The following is a 14,158-nucleotide window of genomic DNA, read 5'->3' as shown; positions in this document are numbered from 1 at the left end:
GACAGCGCCCCTGACACCTCCCGCAGCTTTGCCAAGTTTTGGTTGGGAAACGCACAGAATTGGTGGAAACTCCCCCAAAGTTTGCAGGAAAAGCCAAGCAGAATTCGGGGAAGAGCCCCCAAAATCTGGACGGCCCCCAGCCGCTCCTCCCGGTCCCGTGCCGCCACACGGAGCTCCTCCAGCTCCCGGTGCCGCTGCTGGAGCTCAGCCGCCAGCCGCTGCCGCTTGGCCGCACTCCGCTGCTGGAGCTCGGCCGCCAGCCGCCACCACTCGCCCGCCTCCGCCTCCCGTTGCCACCTGGAGCACTCCTCCCGGGACTGCTGCAGCTCCGTGCGCAGAGAGCGGATGTCATCCTCCAGGCCCCGCGTCTTCTCCCACAGCTCCGCCAGCTGCCCCCTCGGGTCCCCCGCCGCCCACCGCAGCACCCCCGGTACCAGAGGCGGCACTGCCGATCCCGAAGCCGCCCCCGAGTCCTTTTCACTGGCTGGTGAAAAGCCCTGGGCCTGGTGCTTTCGGGACGCTGATAGCCCGCAACGGGGTGCAGTTGCTGGGAGCCCAGGCCGCTAGGGACCAGGAGCGGCGCCGTTTCTGCTCAGGAGCCTCCGGCAGGGGCGCGGCCGCCGTGCGCTTGGCGTGGGCCTTGCGCACCGGTGACCCGCAGGCGTCCAGAAGTGACGCAGCCTCCTCCGTGGTCGTTACCGGGCGGGCGGTGGCAGCGCCGCCGCCGCCAGGCCTCGCCGCCATTGTTTCTGTTGTTGCTTCTGTTTCCTTTTTGATACAGTCTTAAAATGAAGGTCCCATTTTCTGGCCCTTGGCAGAGTGTTAGCATGCTGGAACACTTCACATTACATAGATTATAGTTGTCTGCAATGATAATATCATACCTATAGTCTGCTGCCGGCTGCAAAGTAGCCTATGCCTCAGGTACTGTTTCCTGCCCTTGTAACTTTTGTTAGGACATCCTCGTAAGTCTTCAAAGGGAAATGAAGTTACCCTATTCAGAAAAAAAACACCACCCAGAAGAAACTTCGGTTGTTTTCAGGGCCTGAATTCTCACTGAAACCAAAGGCGGGTATAGAATCATAGATTATCCCGAGTTGGAAGGGCCCCATAAGGATCATCGAGTCCAACTCCTGGCACCACCCAGGTGTACCCAAAAATTCAGGCTGCGTGACCAAGTGCGCAGTCCAAATACTTCTTGAATGCTGACAGGCTTAGTGCAGCGACTACTTCCCTGAGGAGCCTGTTCCAGTGTGCAACCACCCTCTCCGTGAAGAACCTCTTCCTGATGTCTAGCCTAAACCTCCCCTGCCTCAGGCTGACACCGTTGCCGTGGGTCCTATCAGTGGTGACTGAAGAGAATAGATCGGTCCCTGCCCCTCCACTCCCCCTCTCAAGGAAGCTGTAGGCTGCGACGAGGCCTCCCCTCAGCCGCCTCTTTTCCAGGATGAACAGGCCCAGTGACCTCAGCCGCTCCTCATACGACTTCCCCTCTAGGCCCTTTGCCATCTTTGTAGCCCAGTATCTTACTGACTTGAAGAAGGAGGCTTTAATCTCTCCTGCTTTGTTCACTAGCAACCACCCCTCACCGAGCATGCGCTCTGAATTTCTCGGAGCCTATTACTTTAAACGGAGACGGGAGAACTTTTCACCAATCATAACTAAGATATGCTTGACTAGAGCCACTCAAGCTCCACCCAAAAGAGAGAAAATAATATAAATTGGCCTAAGAGAGAGGGGATGTTAGGGGAGATACCACCCCGAGGGAATACAACATCCTTAGGACCTCCTGACTCCTGGGACCAGTCGATGGGCTGAGACTCTCTCTCTTCTCTCTCTCCCCCCCCCCCCCCCCCCCCCATTTGGAATGCCTTTGGGTGAGATTTGAACACTTGGTCATTGTTATAAATGAGGTCTCAACTCAATCTGAATTTTGTAATATTTATAAAACAAACATTTCTAAAAGGTATAAAAGCTATAAAAAGCATAAACAGCAAGTAAACAGCGCTGGGCGTGCGGGGGATCTACGCTCCACCAACACTCACACACAAACATCAAACGTTCTAAATATACAGAACATTGCTTTACATACTAAACGCAAGTATGCCTCTACATATGTACAATCAGGAAAGGTAGCAAACAATCCTCTATGTTCCATAACTTAATAAAAATCGAGTACGCCTATACATATGCACGATCAGAAAAGGTAACAAACAATCCTTTAAGTTCCATGACTTAACAGTCTCCATTTTCCATTCCTTTTGAGCGATGTGTCTCGCTTTAAGTTGTCAAGCAACTCGGTCTTCAGGCCTTATGTATCTCGTTCTTCCCAGATCGAAGAAAAGCATATCCATCTCCTTTTCAAGGCCAATAGGCCTGGGTCAAAAGGCACGTTCAGGTCAGCAGGGGGCGAAACAGCAAAAGCCTTCGATGGCTGTAACAGCAGAGGGGCCCATGGCGTAGCAGTCAGATCAGTAAAGGGGCCTGCAGCTCCCTCACTATCTGGCAAGCCACGCGTTTGTGATTGTGGCTCCACGTGGCTCTTTAAGGCCTCAGAGACTGCTCGCCAGGTGCCGATAAATCCCACTGCAACCTTGTCATTTTTAGTTGCAGAGACCCACACCTTAACCTCAGTTTGGTCCCATATTTGAGGCTCATAAACTGTCCAATTGTTAATAAGGAGAATAAGCTGTAAGGTTACCAGGACGGTCTTTGTTCCTAAGGACGAATGATTCCCCATAATGCACAACTGCTTACCAGCGAGAGGCAGTTGTGTGCACAGCTCCGCTTCTCTCAGCTCGAGCTTCTCTCCAGCTCCAGTGCGCCTATTTCCAGCGACTTTCTGTACGAGCTTCTCTGAGCAGTTTGCTGAGTTTGGCCGAACCTATCTTCATGAGGCAATCAAAGTGCCTGTTCCCGTCCTGGTCTCCATTCTGCCAGCCTGTTCCTCTTCACTTCTTGTTCCTGCTTCTTTATTGATGCAACTTCATCGTGTTGCCTTTTTTTTTTATTTTGAGGGCAGGCTCTCCTCTTATACCCTTCTCTCCACAGCAGTTCTTTTCAAAACAACTTTTCATTGCTCAAACAACTTTGAATGTAACGACAACAGCAAACACCCAGAAACATCCACGCCTTAACTGGAGAACAAGAAACGGGAGACTGCATGGTGTCTCCTGAATCACCCTTCTTTGTTCCCTCTAAACATTTTTATATTCCTGATGGCCTCGTCGTTAAGAGTCTAATGTTATCTCAACCACAGGGCTTTCCAACGCCCATGGCCACATTCCCAAAGTTCCCCTTCTTTATTAATATCAACCGTTTCCTCGACACGAATTACCACTCCATATATAACAGTTAAAAATCTTTCTAGAATCTTTGATCCATTTAACACATTAATTTCTAGGCTGCGCACCTGAAACACCTGTGTATTTCATGCATGCTAGCTTGCTTTTGCAGACAGGCACTATCGCCGGCAATCCAAAGAACCTGGTTATCTGTTGCTGTAATAAACCACACTTGATTGCATTGTCATAGCTCTCATTAAGTGCAACTAGGGTAAGGGTGGTTATACGTTATTGGTGCATCTGTGACCGTGATAGTTCAGTGTTCTGAATCCAAGCAGACCCCAGACGGTTAACACGTTATTGGTGAATATCTGACCGGACCCCAGACAGTTAACGCGTCATTGGTGTATCTGACAGGTTCGGTACCCTGAATCCGACCGGTCCCATAACGGTTAATCAGCTACACCCCTTAATGCGACACTAACGAAGGAGCACGAAAGAGACGCATGTCCTTGCCTCTGGAGAGGAGGTTCCTTGCACAGCCAGTGCAAGGAACACAAAAATCAGTTGCGCCAGACTAACATGTGGTTGTATCTGAGCTTGGAGGCTGCAACCCTCTTCAGACTTCCAGATCTAGAGGAACACTTTGGCTGCAGCCTAAAAGCCACGTGTACAGGAGCTCCCCCAAGCCAGCCAATCTTCTTCCCATGACCTGCCAGGAAACAGCAAGGTAGGCATGTACCCAAATCAAAACCCAAACCTTTGGACCAGTCCTTGACCTGAATAGTGAGTGACGATCCGGATCCTGGCATTCATACGTGATAGCTTATACGCAGTGGAAGTAAACAGTGTAGTCGGAGGTCACGGGGCTAGATTTTGAAAAGTCCTGCATAAAGAAGACATCTCAGAAAAGCAGATTTAAATACCATTAATGCCAAGAAAAGTAACTCTGATTGCTATATTCTTTATCTGTCATGACTAGACAGATGAAAATCTATGAGAGCAATTTTGCCTTTAAGGTCATTTTCTTTTTTCCTTTGATGTCTTTTCTTTCGTTTGTTTGTTTGTCTGTTTATTTATTTATTTAAACAGGCTCTGTACTACTTGTCCTCACAGAATGACTAACAGAAATATGACCCTTGTGCACTTTTTGTAGTTAATTCATTAGGTCAGCTCTAACCACTAAGCCCCTTGTCAGGTTATTTCTAGTAGTGACAAGGAGCAATTAAGCTTAAAAGACTGAAGCCAGGTAGATGAGCCTATTCCAGGAGGTCTCTTGGCTCCACCCTTGTGAAGTGAAACCTGCCAGGTGTGGATCATTTGACTTTTGCTATATAGGAAGCCTGAGGACTTGTGGGGAATTGCCTTCCCGGTGGGAGAGTTTGAGGCTCAGGTTCTCTAGGGTGCTTTTCTGCTGTTGTGGTGGAGCGGATTCAGTGTTCCTCGGTGGGCTGCTATTTCTTCACGTTTTCTCCCATCTCTGTGAAACAGTTTTAGTGACTCTATGAGCTAGCTACGTTGTTGGTGCCCTCTCAGTACAGTGAGACCCTGGTTACGCGAAGTCACTGTGAAGCAGCGTGGAAGTGACTCAAGTTCAGGAGCTGGCAGGTAAGTGTTCCTGGGTTCTACGGTTCTTTAATGTTGAGGAGTTTGAGTACTTCCTTCACCTTGTCTGTTTTCAGTGAAATTACTTCTGTGGCTTCTAAGCTCCCTTTCCAGCCCTTCCAAATATAATGAGAATGAAAGCTAAAAAGAAAGCCCCACCAACTCAGAAGCTCAAGTGCTTACAGGTAAGCATGACTTTGAAGAATGTTCTTAACTATTTGTTAGGATTCAACAACAGGCAGTGTGGAAAAAGGTGCCTTAATGTGCACTCAGATTATGCCTTGCAGTGAGACGAAAGCGATGGGGAAGGTACAGGTGGAGTTATCATAACTTTCACTAAGTGGAAGTTGCGAGACTGTGCTGTTCCTAAAAGAAATGCCGCTTTCACAACATGTAAGTCAAAAGCAGTATGAAGAAAGCCTCTCCTCTTCCCTGCAGGCCTGCGTCTCGGCTATGGAGAAAGATTTGGAATAGGTCCACCAGTGAGGAGAGACTATCTTTCTCCCAGGCTGTACAAGCCAGTGTCTGAGGTATTGGGGAAAGCGTCCTTCTGTGAAAGGAAGAGAGCAGAGCGGGACCACGGCCCGTGCCACCCTGCGGTTCTACCAGCGTGACCATGCAGAGACGGTGAGAGTAAAGGAAGAAAAATTGAAGCTGCTGTTAAAGGCATGGCTACCTGAGTTGTAAATAAAAAAAAAATGAGGGAAAAGAGGTTCTCTGAGAATCGTGCTACTGCAAGGTCCCCAGATCTGGTCCCCAGATCTGCAGGCTGGCTGCGCAGCAAGAGAAGGGAGGGGTCAGACTCAGGGTAGGTCACCCAAACTAGCCAAAGCTGTGTTTCATACCATCTGACGTCATGCTAAACAATATATAGGATTGGCTAGCCTGGGGAGGTGTGCCGGACTGCACGGGTTTAGGCTGGGCATCGGTCAGCGGGTGGTGAGCAATTGCGTTGCGCATCACTTGTTTTTACACAGTATTAGTAGTGTTGTTGTGTCTTAATAAACTCTCTTTATCTCAACTCACGGGCTTCACTTTCCCGTTTCTCTCCCCCATCCCAGAGAGGGAGGGGGGATGTTGAGCAAATGGCTATGTGGTGTTTTGCTGCCAGCCAGGTTAAACCACAACAGTCCATTCTGGCGCCCAACGTGGGGCACAAAGTTTTGAGATAATAACAGATCTGACCAGAGTGTGTTAAACTAAAATTGTTATAAGTATTAGACTTGCTTAATAGTTAGTTGTCATAATACTGATTGCTTTTATCCCAAGTCTGCTGTGCCTGTTTTCCAAATTGAGCATTATAGCACATTATTTTCCGTATGTGCTCTCTGTCATGTTGTTTATCCTCTCTGGGCCCTGGTTTAAGATCATTATGGTACTGTGTGTTGTAGCAGTGGCTTATGAGACGATGAAATATCTGGTCATGACTCTAACTTGGTATTTGTACTCAGTGATGTCGTCAACTCTATACTCTGGAAACCATATCTCGGAAACTATTAGCAATTATACCTATCGCCTTTTTTCATCATGGAGGCAGTCTGTGGCGGGGAAAGGGGAAGATACTTTTTCATACTCGTTCACTCTCCCTTTCTCCTTCACCACCCTCTAATCCTCCAAGCTAGTTACAATAGTTCTCCAAGATATTGAATATCCTTGGGATACTCAGACCAGCATGTTCTTGTTGTTACGCCTCCTGAATATGCTTCAGGTTTTGCTTGAAGTTAAACAACTATTTAGGAATCTCATCCAGATATCTGCCTGGAGGCAGGATAGTTGCGAGTGGCAGGGAGTATGGGAGGATATGGGCAGGCATCTAGAGCAGCGGGCACCTCCAGTGTTCTGGAAATTCACCCCCGAACAACTGCAAAATCCTAAAAAACTGATAGAATGCTTGAAAAAAAGGTGTCTTGACTCTGGCAGTTCCAAAGTAACACAAATCATTGTAACGTGCTGGGGCCTGGCTCATGCCTATCGAGCTGTACAAACCAGTTTCTGAGGTATTGGGGAAAGCGTCCTTCTGTGAAAGGAAGAGAGCAGAGCGGGACCAAGGCCCGTGCCACCCTGTGGTTCTACCAGCGTGACCATGCAGAGACGGTGAGAGTAAAGGAAGAAAAATTGAAGCTGCTGTTAAAGGCATGGCTACCTGAGTTGGGAATAAAAATAATGGGGGGGAAAGGGGTTCTCTGAGAATCGTGCTACTGCAAGGTCCCCAAATGTGGGGCGCAGGGCATGGCTGGGCAAACAGGGCACGGCGTGTCAGAAGGCTGTGGCGCAGCAGTTAGCGCAGGTAGGGGGAGCAGGAAGGGCAGAGCGTTCCCCCCGCCCATACAAACACAAGGGGGGTTGTTTTCTTGCAGGTGGGGTTGTTTTCTTCTAGTTGTTTGTCTGAGTGCTGCTGACCAATAATCTTGTGTGAAACACTGTCTGCCCCTGTTAAGTTCACTATAAAAGTTAGGCCATTTGGGCAATAAAATGGAGCAGCATGATCTGACTCAACCGGTGTCTGTCATGCTTTCGGCCGTGCTTCCTAACAAATGGCGCCCGAACAGGCTGAGACCTGAACAGGACATCGCAGCGGCGCCGGGACATCGCAGCACAGCGGGAGACCGGCGGCGCCGGGAGCCCAGGGAGAGCAGTGGTGCCGGGACATCAGAGCGGCAGCATCGGCACATCGGAGCGGCGCCGGGACACCCGAGGCACACAGAGGGACTCCTGCCGGACGGAGAGAGCCCTGAGAGACGCTGCAGAGCCACGGATGGCTCTGAAAGACACAGACCTGACAGAAGCTGGAACACCTGAGAGGCACTGAGAAACTCCACGCACGGACCCGGACAAAGGACTCACGGTGAGACACGGGGAAAAGAAACCGTGGGGAGCGTGGGAAGAGATCCGCGGGGAAATGCGGGAAACGGAACTGCGCAGGGACGCGGGAACGAGGTCTCGCAAAGGCTGCAACAGCATAAATAAAGGTATGGAGAGAGAAGCGGCGTATGATTTGCTCAAATGCTTTTTAGATAAGCGGAGCACGCAGGGTATAGACTGCAAAAAGGATTTACCAGGATTATTAGAATATGGAGTAACAAAGGGTTGTTTTATCAATCCGGATACAGTTTTTGAACAAACAGAGTGGCGTAAATTTGGGGACAAATTGTTTGATGAAGTTATTAATGAAAATAAGGCTGCTAAAAAATTATTGAAGCCTTGGAGAGCAGTCACTAATGCCTTAGCTATACATCAGGCTGAGCAGAGAGTCGCTGCTGCTGCTACAGAGCGACTGGGATTGCCAGGAAGTGCTGGTAGTGTTAACCCTCAACAGGGAGGGATGGGGGGAGCTGGGGATTACCCATTGCCGCCTTCAGTGAGGACGATAACGCTGCCTCAGGGGGCTATGGGGCAATGGGAGCCTCCTCCTCTCTCATCATCCTTCTCAGAGTCGGCGTTGGTGCTCTCGCCATCACCAGCAGCACCACCGGCTCCTTCTCACAAAAGTGGGGAAATGGATGAGGAAATAAGAGAGCAAAAACCAGAAAGAAAAAATACAAGCCCGTTTATAGAAGGTGTTCAAGAGAGGCAGAGGGTGTGGAAGCAAATAGCAGATGAGGCTCTACACGAGGGTGAACACGGGATAGCTGCACAATTGGTTCAAGAGGCCTTCCCGGTAGTATATTCACCACCGGACGCCCAGGGTAATGTTACGGTTAATCTAGTGAATTTGGACTGGAAATTGTTAACTCAGCTGTGGTCCACAGTGAACGACTCAGGTCTGAAAGGTGAACCCACGAGACAGATGTTGGACTATATTTGGGGAACAAATATTTTGCTTCCAGGAGACATACATAGCATAATGAAGTTAATATTGACCCAACACCAGCAGCTCTTATTTAATGCCCATTGGCAGGCTGCTTGTCAAGAAGCAGTCGCAGTGATAAGAGCACCTGGGGACCCTTTACATGGGGTCACGCTGGAAGAGTTGATGGGGGTAGGACCGTATTTTAGGACAGAAGCACAGGCCTCGCGGGGACCTGATAAAGCGAAGGAATCGATGAGAATGGCCAGAAGAGCATTGGATCGGATAAAGGGGCCAGGGGGAATACCTTCCTACATGGGAATCAAACAGGGTAGAGAGGAACCATTTGGGCTTTTTATTGACCGCGTAGCAAACGCCATACAGGCGGCTGGGGTGCCTGATTACCTCCAGGGCATGATATTAAAACAGTGCGCAATTCGGAATAGCAACCCCTCTACTCGCAATATATTGGCTTCCTTACCCGGGACATGGACAATCGAGGAAGGGTTGGAAATATTGGCTCAGGTACCAGTAGGCCCCCAGGCTATGTTAGTAGAAGCAGTAAAGCAATTAGGTGACAGCATGCGAGAGCAGGCACAGGCTATGAAAGAGCATGCTCAGTTTACACAGAGTCAGGTCCTTGCAACTCTTGCTCCTTTGCAAATGGCCGGTTCACGCTCTGGTGGTCAAGTACCACCCCTAGTGGCCAAATACCACCCCGCTTGCGATGTTCTGGTTGTGGTGGTTTTGGACACGTGAGACGAAACTGCAAAGCTGGGGCAGTATGGTGCTCAAATTGTCAGTCGGGCAATCCCAATGAAGCGGCATGTCGACGCAAGGTGTTGGGAAACGGCCGGAAGAGCGGGAAGAGTCGCCCCGTGACGACACAAAACGCTGCCGCATACACAGCAACACCGAGGGGGAACCCGTTCCTCTCCGACCAGCCACAAGAGGGAGCCGATGTATCTATAATCAGCACACAAAACTGGCCGCAGCATTGGCCAACATCTGAAACCAATGCCACGGTGGCCGGGGTAGGAGGAATGACACTTGCCCGTCAGTCACCACCCCTGCGGTGGACAATAGGGGACAAAGTGGTGAAATGTTGTGTCTCTGTTATTCCGTTGCCTGACGGGGTGCACGCACTAATAGGGCAGGACATCCTTGCTCCAATGGGAATGGTCCTTACCTCGGAACGCCCTTTATAGATATGGCCATTGTTTGGACTTTCCCGATCCCGCTCCGGTGGAAGAATGATGATCCTGTGTGGGTCGAGCAATGGCCGTTAAAAAGGGAAAGCCTGATACAAGCGCATGAGCTGGTTTAAGAACAGTTTCAACAGGTGCACTTAAGGTTGTCAACAAGCCCGTGGAATACACCTATCTTTGTGATTAAAAAGAAGTCGGGAAAGTATTGACTGCTCCACGATCTGCGCGCGGTAAATAAGCAGATGTACGATATGGGAGCAGTGCAGCCAGGGTTGCCTAATCGTGCGATGATACTTGAAGGATGGCATTTACTCATAGTGGACTTAAAGGACTGTTTCTTCACAATTGCTCTCCATGAAAACGATAAACAAAGATTCGCTTTTACACTTCCTGCAATAAACCGAGAAGGGCCGGACCAGAGATTTGAGTGGACGGTCCTGCCGCAGGGAATGCGAAATTCGCCAACTCTATGTCGACGATGCTCTACAGCCGTTGCGACGAAAACGGTCAGGAACAATAATCTATCATTATATGGACGATATTCTATTGGCCCAGTCAACACCATTTTCTTCACAGCAAAAGGATGAACTAACGAAACAACTTAAACAGAGAGGATTAGTAGTTGCCCCCGAGAAGGTACAGGAGACAAGCCCATGGAAATATCTTGGACGACATATCACCGATGCTACGATCCAACCGCAGAAATTGACAATACAATCAGACCTTAAGACTCTTAACGACGCTCAGAAGCTGATGGGTGATTTGCAATGGATTCGACCAGTGGTTGGTATTCCCAACGAGCTGTTAAATCAGCTATGACCTTTGCTACGAGGGACAGATCCAGCAGCACCAATTCAGCTTACAGACCAACAAAAACAAGCACTACAGCTAATAGCCTCAATGATTACAACACGGGCTACACATTGGCGTATAGAGGGTGCGCCTCTTGATCTAACTACTCTGTGTGGCCCCCAATATTTGATGGGTGCGATAACACAGCAAAAAATAAAAACGGGGGAGAAGCAGGGAGATACGGTGGTACTAGAATGGCTAGCTCCTCCGTTGCGGCCACGACAAACAATTCAAGAAAAAATCACCACACTAGCAGAATTAATTAAAAAGGGACGAAGTAGAACCTTGCAAGGAGACGGGGCCCCTCCTAACACCATATGGTTACCCATGAAGTCAAGTGGAATGGTATATACAAAATTCTGAGGAACTGCAAACTGCTCTATTGCATGATGGAGCCATGTTAATAGCAAAACCATTACAATCTCCTGTCTTGTCCTGGATGAAAAACCAGGGCTGGATAAGTAGACCAAAGCGATCACCCCAACCAGTTGCAGATGCAATAACAGTCTTTACAGATGCCGGTAAGTGCTCCAGAACTGCTGCAGTGACATGGAAGGATGAGCATGGCTGGCAACATCAGATTTTGCAAGCTCAGAAAGAGGATTCATTACAGACACTAGAACTGTTCGCAGTAGTATGGGCGTTTGTAAAATGGAAAGATGTTCCATTGAATGTTGTATCTGACTCTCTTTATGTAGTAGGCATAGCCAATCGCATTGAGGACTCGAGTTTGCGAGAAGTGCAGAATGGACGACTGGTTCAACTATTGACAAGTTTGCAGCTTGCAATCGCACAGAGAAGTAAGCCGTATGCAGTGATTCATATTTGCAGTCATCAGTGGGAACAAGGGCTCGGAGAAGGCAATGCCCGAGCCGACCGATTAGTTGCTGCTACAGTCACTGAAGCTCCACTATCACCATTTTGCCGAGCTCGAGAAGCTCATTCCATATTTCACCAGAACGCGAAGGGACTAGCTCGAGCCTACAATTTGTCTAATGCTGACGCTCAAGCAATCGTGAAGGCTTGTCCCATATGTAATCATAATTTAGGAATGGGACTCGGGTGTGGAGTTAACCCAAGAGGGTTGAAAGCTAATGAAGTGTGGCAAATGGATGTCACTCGTGTTACAGCCTTGGGACGGTTAAAATACTTGCATGTAACGATAGATACCTATAGCCACATGATATGGGCTACTGCACAACCTGGGGAAAAGGCTCGGGATGTGCGGCGTCACCTAACTAGTTGTTTTGCTGTGTTAGGGGTACCTAGCACTATCAAGACTGACAATGGTCCAGCTTATACTAGTGGGCCACTGAAACAATTTATGCAATTATGGAGTATCAATCATGTCACTGGTATCCCACACTCCTCCACAGGACAGGCGATAGTGGAAAGGGCAAATGGAAGAATGAAACGATACTTAGAAAAGTTCAGAGACGTTGAAGACGTAAAAGAAAGAATAGGAAAGGCTCTCTTTGTACTTAACCATTTATGTGTGTTTGGGGACAGCACTGAGCCCCCTATAGTACGTCACCATGCCGGGGCAGAAACTTCTAAGCCACCACGCGTGAAGGTGTTATACAGAGACATGAAAACAGGGCAATGGCTAGGCCCTGCTGAAGTGATCTACCTGGGGCGCGGTTACGCTTGTGTTTCTTCCCCTACAGGTGCAATCTGGGTGCCTAGCCGATGCGTAAAACCAGCCGTTGAAGACACAGGCGGCTGTCGCCAGAAGGAGAATATTGAAGAGTAAACAGCAGATAGAGTCAGCAGCTAAATTATATTCTTGTGAATGAGATTGTGGTATGACTGAGATTGGGATGTGCCAGAGGGACATCTGGGTGCTCTGGGTGTGCGATTGTGCTCTGTGTGTGCGATTGTGCTGTGTACTGTGTGAGTGAGAGCATGCTTTTGCCATAGTGCAGGTTATTGCCATAGTGCAGGCTGAAAGCATAGGAAATTGGTGCCGGCAAAAATCATAGGAAAATGGAGGCCGAAGTAGCCCTAGATTTATTACAGCGCTTTTTAGAAAAACGGGGAGTCGATTGTAAGCAACTAGCAGGACTAGTTGCAATCGGTCGAGCAAAATCATGTTTCACAAGTACGGAGTCAGTGTTTGAAGTAGCCACTTGGAGAAATTTAAGGGAATGTACTGTTTAAACCTTTTTGATCATAATGAGTCAATTCACAAATTCATTACTTTCCTGAAAGAGCACATGAGAAAGATTCAATATGGTATCAACCCTTCCAATCAATGGTTCACTGATTTGGTTGAAACAATGCATAGATGGTTACTGGTATTAGTCAAAGAGGGATTAGGGATTCTGTTCGCTGTGGTGTCAATCATCATTGCATGTAGTATTGTGATAAATGTGTGTGGTGGTTTTACTCAGGTGGGCAGCCAAGCTCCACCACAACCGCTCTCTCACTCCCCCTCTCCTCAGAAGGAGGGGGAGAAAATACAACACAGAGAACTCGAGGTTTGAGATGAGAAAGGTTTAATTAAAGGGAAAGGGAACGGGAAGGAGAAACAGGTACAAAAGAAACAATCAGTCCGCGCGGAAGCACAGAGAGAGAGAAAAATTATTCTCTACTTCCCATCAGCGAGCGGTGTTCGGCCACGTCCTGGGAAGCAGGGCCTCAAACGCGTAGTGGTTGTTCAGGAGGAACAGCCCCCTCCCCCACGAGAGCCCCCCCTTTTATTGCTGAGTGTGACATCAGGTGTTATGGAATATCCCTTTGGTTGGTTTAGGTCAGCTGCCCCGGCAATGTCCCCTCCCCATCACTTGCCCACCCCCAGCCTGCTGGCTCTTGGGGGCTTAGGAGTCCTGATGCTGTGCCAGCACTACGCAGCAATAGACACAACACTGGAGTGATATCAGTGCTGTTCCAGCTACGAGTGCAGAGCACAGCACTGTGCGGGCTGCTGCAGGGAAAAGGTGACTCCAGCTCAGACAGACCCAACACAATGTGGTTAAAGGGTTACTTGCAAAAATGTTATAGAGATCTTGAAGGGGTGCTGGAAACAGGTACCCCGTGGATCCCTGCAAAGTGGACTGAAGCAGCCATAGAATCTGCACACGCCGAAGAAGACCATGAAGAGGTTCCTGATAATCATTCTGACAATGACGTGGGCTGCGACACCTCAAGGACTGCCAAGGACAGCCTGCGATCCTAAGGAGAATGTCTGGGTATCCCTGGCTAGGAAACTGAATACCACCACCTTCTGTGAAAGTCTAGCCAGCCCTAGCACACCTTCTGTTACATACCTTGTCGGGGTACCATTCATTGACTATAGTAATTGTAGTGTGATTAGGTTTAAGTTGTGTTACCTTTAAGTGATTACAGTAATTGTAGTGTTATTAGGTTTAAGTTTTGTTATGTCATTGTAGTTGTGTTATGTTCTGTATTCGACGTCTGAT

The 14,158-nt window shown here is 48.7% G+C and overlaps 1 long non-coding RNA gene across 3 annotated transcripts; it reads left to right on the top strand.

Annotated features, from left to right (window-relative positions):
- The first annotated feature begins 4,396 nt into the window (after window positions 1-4,396).
- On the top strand, window positions 4,397-13,918 carry LOC140001456 (uncharacterized). Of its 3 annotated transcripts, XR_011806687.1 has the most exons (4): window positions 4,397-4,892; window positions 4,967-5,074; window positions 5,328-5,516; window positions 12,404-13,918. It is a non-coding gene; the product is annotated as an uncharacterized lncRNA (long non-coding RNA). The 3 variants fall into 3 exon arrangements; XR_011806688.1 differs by lacking the exon at window positions 12,404-13,918 and having other exon boundaries at window positions 4,402-4,892; window positions 4,992-5,074; window positions 5,328-5,586; XR_011806686.1 differs by lacking the exon at window positions 12,404-13,918 and having other exon boundaries at window positions 4,404-4,892; window positions 5,328-5,586.
- The last annotated feature ends 240 nt before the right edge of the window (window positions 13,919-14,158 follow it).

The sequence above is a fragment of the Anas platyrhynchos genome, chromosome 1, assembly GCF_047663525.1.
Source record: "Anas platyrhynchos isolate ZD024472 breed Pekin duck chromosome 1, IASCAAS_PekinDuck_T2T, whole genome shotgun sequence".
Classification (NCBI taxonomy): domain Eukaryota; kingdom Metazoa; phylum Chordata; class Aves; order Anseriformes; family Anatidae; genus Anas; species Anas platyrhynchos.
Note: the sequence above shows the minus strand (reverse complement) of the source record. Positions and strands in the feature narration are given on the sequence as shown.